Source organism: Brassica oleracea, chromosome C2, assembly GCF_000695525.1.
Source record: "Brassica oleracea var. oleracea cultivar TO1000 chromosome C2, BOL, whole genome shotgun sequence".
Classification (NCBI taxonomy): domain Eukaryota; kingdom Viridiplantae; phylum Streptophyta; class Magnoliopsida; order Brassicales; family Brassicaceae; genus Brassica; species Brassica oleracea.
Genome location: NC_027749.1, coordinates 30810628 through 30816293, shown reverse-complemented (window position 1 = coordinate 30816293; position 5666 = coordinate 30810628).

Below are 5666 nucleotides of genomic sequence, written 5' to 3'. Positions count from 1 at the left end.
GTGCATAGAATGATAAAACAAATCCGAGGTCAAGGAAACCATACCAGACATAGAGATAAGGCCGGCTTGATCTAAGGTACATCTTGGGAAGCCAAGCTGCAAAGTATTAAAGGTCCTGATAATAATGAATCTCAATCGATTATATCATGTCTGGAACATAATGGAACACAATAAGGAATGTCGACATAAGATGATACAAGGTAGCACTTGAATTTATGAATATAAGCGAGGATCATGAACCCACGTCAATATAAGAGTGCGCACTCGTAGAACATATTGAATGAAAACGTGGGGTTAAATAGTTTAAAGAAAAAAAGGCGTATTTGGCCATATGATTAAGACGCCATGTGATGTTCGTGAGATATAAAGCTTATGTTGCACAAGGATTCTCACAAAGACAAGTAATAGATTACGAGGAGATATACTCTCATGTGGTGGATGCAACTACTTTTAAGATTTCTCATAAGTTTGGCTATATAAGAGAGAAAATCAGACTTGCAGCAAACTGATGTAGTGACTGCATATTTATATGGTCCACTGGATAATGAAAGTACTAGAGGGTATTGAGCTGAATGTACAGTACTAGAGGGTATTGAGCTGAATGTACAGCAAGTTCTCGAGAACAATATTGATAATCATCGAAATATATGATCTGAATATCTTAGGAACCTCTGGATACAATTTCCCAAGCGGTTGAATACCTTGAGAAAGAATTCGAGATGAAAGATCTCGGGAAAACAAAATTTTGTTTGGGATTATAACGTGAGTACATAAATGATGGGATCCTTATGCATCAGATGGCATACACTGAAAAGGTACTCAAGAGATTCAATATGGCCGATTGCCATTCTCTGACCAGTCCCATGGTCGTGAGGTCTCGGCCTGGACACTGACCCATTCCGTCCCAAGATGGACGATGAAGATGACTTAGGTCCCGAAATGCCATATCTCAGTGCCATAGGAGCTTTAATGTACTCGGCAACTCACACACGGCCTGATATAAGCTTTGCCGTGAACCTACTATCTAGGTTTAGCTCATGTCTGACCCAGAGGCATTGGAATGGGATCAAACATGTTCTTCGTTACCTGCAAGGAACGAAAGACTTGGGTCTATATTATACTAACCATAACAAAGATGGTTTAGTTGGCTTTGCTGATGCTGGTTATTTATCAGATCCACTTCAAGCTCGATCACAGACATGATATGTCTTTACACATGGAGGTATGGCCATATCATGGCGTTCCATGAAACAAACCATCGCGGCCACTTCATCTAATCACTCGGAAATCTTGGCCATACATGAGTCCAGCCGCGAGTGTGTTTGGTTGAGGTCGATGACCCAACACGTCCAAGGCCGAGTGCAAAAAGCCAACTGTGATGTATGAGGACAATGCTGCGTGCATTGCTCAGCTCAAGGACGGTTACATAAAAGGTGATAGGACGAAGCACATATTGCCTAAGTTCTTCTTGACTCACGAGCTTCAGAAAGCCGGTGAGGTCCAGGTCGTCCAAGTACGATCCAGTTATAATTCAGCTGACCTATTCACCAAGGCACTTCCTACCTTCACGTTCAGGAAGCTTGCGCATCAGATTGGGATGCGTAGGCTGAAGGACCTCCACTGAGGTTCACATCAGGGGGAGTAGTACGTGTTGTACTCTTTTTCCTTCATCATGGTTTTGTCCCACTGAGTTTTTCTGATAAGGTTTTAATGAGGCAACATTAAGCGTATTACAATCCCTGTATGGTTATGGCATCCAATGGGGAGTGTTATAAATCAATTGGTGGATGTCCATAACCGGCCCATACACTTAGAGAGAGAGACGGCCCAACCCTAGAGAGAGAGAGGCGGCCGCGAAACTTGGAGAGGAGAGAGAGGTGGGTACAATTTGCTTATTTCCTAATTCGTCTATGTTTATGATTTTTAGTATTTCCTATTATTGTATTTCCATTTATCTCTCTTGTAACCTATATATAAAGGAAATACTTATTCATTAATAATATACTCATTAATAATATACATAAACTTATAGTTTTAAATCTTAAGTTCCACGACAGGTTTGTGTTTGAAACTGTTTTTGCATTATTGCCCCCGTGGAAACTTACTAATACATACATATTATTGGCAAATTACGGAATTTGTATAATAAGTCCATCCGTACGGCATGGATATTTATAACAAATGCTAAATGAAGCCATGAACTTTTTTTCATGTGAGATTATGCTTAAACTTAATAATACTTTGTATAATAATGACATAAGCCTGCCAATGAAACATAATTCGTTGAAACATAATAAATGTTCAAGTCGTGAACAACATATCGTGAAAAAGGAATAAAAAACAATTATCTCCTATATATTAATTGAGAAACATTTGAAAAGATGTAATTTCAATTTTGTAATAATTAAAAAAAGTTCATTGTTTATGTGTCAATCAACTAGATAGTTAATTAGTCTTACGTGTCAGTCTCACATTGAAATTGAAAAACATATTGGTCCAATTCGATTTTTATATCACAATAAAAAACATTTAATACCAACTTTATGATATCATATGATATTAACTAAAGCAAGGGTGCTATTTATTATATATTCTTTCCTTAAATAAAACATACAGAATTACCTAATGTGATTATGATACATATAGTAATTAATGATTTTAAATAATAAAGATTTGCTAATAATCTGTATGATTTTTATCATTTTTGTTTAATTATTTACTATTAAAATAAATTACATAATTACATTAATCATATATTAAAATTTTAGATTTTTTGTATATGTTGTATTTTGAATTTTTCAAAACGAGTATAAATTACTAAAATTGTTAAAAGTCTCACATAAACTTTTGTGATCAATGTTTAAATTTTTTTCTGTAATAAGATACAATGATAATAAAATCATATAAATAAATAATTTTATTTTAATAGGTGTTTTTTTGTAACACTTTTTTGTAACACTATTTTAATAGGTGTTTATGTTAATATATATATATATATATACTTCATATCGTTTAAATTTAATTACATATCATATACGATAGATAAGATTGATTGTTTTTATTTATTTATTTTAAAATGATTGCAAATAAAGAATAGCGGTCATTTGATTTCTTAGTTATTTAATATATAATTATTATTTTATTATTTCATAACATGCAAAAAAAATAAAATAAGTATTTATTCTGCACAAGACGCACCTAAGTGTGTATCTCTTTAATAATTTTGAATCTTAAACATTTTCTAAATCTCAGCCCAAAATAAAAGAAAGAAATGAGAATAAACTCAAAAATCAATATTTATATCGAGCAATAACCAAAATGACACAAAAAGGAAAAAAATATCGAGGATAGATAGGTTGGCACGTGAACGTAAACTTTTCATAACCTTAATTAACTTTTAAATTGCTAAATCATGATATAAAACCGAGCTGACATAGTTCTATTGTAACCAAATAGTAGGCATAAGATTTGTCGGCCTAAACGTTAGGTTTTTATGCGATAAATAATTTTTTGACCTAAAATATTTTTAAAAATGGGATCAGTTCATTAATAAACAAATTATGTAATTAACAAAAAAAGTTTTAAGAAATTGTTTAAGAGCCAAATATATTAATTTGATCAATAGTATAATTTTTTTTCCATACGATATTTCTTAAATAATTTTCATAAAAATTTACCATGCGCAAGGCGCAAGTCTTATCCTAGTTCCATTATAATCACGCTTACAGATTAGTATAGTAGGTTGAGGATGCGATATAGAGCACAAATATAATTTTTTTAAAGAAATTATCTGTCCCTTTATTTAGATAATAAATCTGCATAAATTTAAAGTGTTTATTATATGATAAATCATTATAGATATTTAATCTAATTTTCTTACAAATTTATTGATGAATCAAATATGTACAGGCAATCATTATGAAAACTTCATAAACAAAAATATTTCAGTTTAATTTTTTTTCTCTCTCTTGAATATTTTTTAACCAATCAGAGTTCTCACTTCTATATTTGAACGGTATTTTCTCTCTTTTCTATCGCTCAGGGTAGAAAATGTCCCGAGTCTGGTTGGTGTCGGAGGTTTCCTCCTCCTCCCATAAATTTTTTTTCTCATTTTTCTTCCCCTCCATCTGTTTAACCCTACTCGATAAGCAAGCTTTTTTATGCTTGTCGAGATCTTATGTGAAGAACCGTGTGAGGTCGATGGTGACAACAACATGCATTTTATGGAGCAGCAGAAAAAATTATAGTGTGACGGATGCGGAAGGGCTGGCTTTTAGGGCTGAAGTTAGCCGTCAGATTTGGTTTTTGGTTTTCAGATCTCTGGCGAGTCATTCACGTCAGCGGCACCTGAACCGGAAACATGATTTCTCCACCATATATCTACCTTTGTCTCTGGCGGTGAGCGCTTCCAGAAGAGAGGTATGACGTCCGATGGAAAATAGTTCGTTCTGCATCCTAGCAATGTAATAGGGTCATTTGTTCTGAACGGTTGTACGAGCTTCGAACCTCTTAAAGCTTAAAATTTGTTCTGGACCAGTCTGTACCTGTCTTCAAGGCCCAACTTCTGTGTCATTTCAGACTCGTTGGTCCCGTTTTTGTGGCTAAGGGTTCAAGATTTTAATAAGAGGTTATATTGGGTCTAATTTAGGAACAGACCTTTGGTGTCAACTTGTTGATATATTACTATCACTCTAATCTTGTTGGCTACCAACAACTATAAGGAAAATTGATAGTCTTAACTAGGTCTAGTCCATCGATATATTTTGTCTTTATAACTGTGAGGTGCAATAGACATTTCATTACTTCCGATTTTGGTTGAATGAATTGGTTCTCATTTATGTCTTCGGTAAGTGTACACTTTAGGTGAATACAGTAACGTAGGTAGCCTTTGAATTCTTCTAAGTGTTACTATGTTGATTCTATCTGTTGAAGCAAGCTCGAAGAAACCTTGAGCAAAAAGTAAACCTAATCTAAGTGGAATTATGATTAAAGAGATAATGACCATAATAGTGTTTAGGAAATATATAAATAGGTATTTTAGATAGGATTAGGATTATGTATTGTTATATATATAGATGCCGAGTGATATACCATGGATTTTACCATTTTTTAGCCATAGTATGTGAGTGTTTTTGAATCTATTTATTATGTTTTAGAGTCTTTTTAGAGTATTTACAGGTTTATGAGTGTTTTGGAGCAATGTGGTGATTTTGGAGTGTTTTGGAGAAAAAGCTAGAAGAAACTAGTAGCTATCCGTCGAACCAGAGTCGACAATAAGATTCAAACGTCGATCGATAATAAGATTCAAACATCGATCGATAAACATCCCATGTCGTCGATCAACAGCGAAGCACGTAAGCCCCGACTTGGTTCACACCCGACTTATAGCCCAAGTCCCACAACAATTACAAAAATATCCATAGTCGATTTTAACCTAATATTTATGTGCTCTGCCATTGTCTTGGGCAACACACGCTTTTCATACTTTCATATTTTCACAGCAAACATATTTAGGGTTTTAGTAGTTTGGAGAAAAGATCCAAGACTCCTTCAGATCTTTGTATTGGAAGTCCAGTTTTTCTACTCTGTTTTATTTATGCATTTTATTCAGATTATTACTATGCTTTGCTTTGCTATGTCTAAGTAATTTCAATTTTTAGATTTAG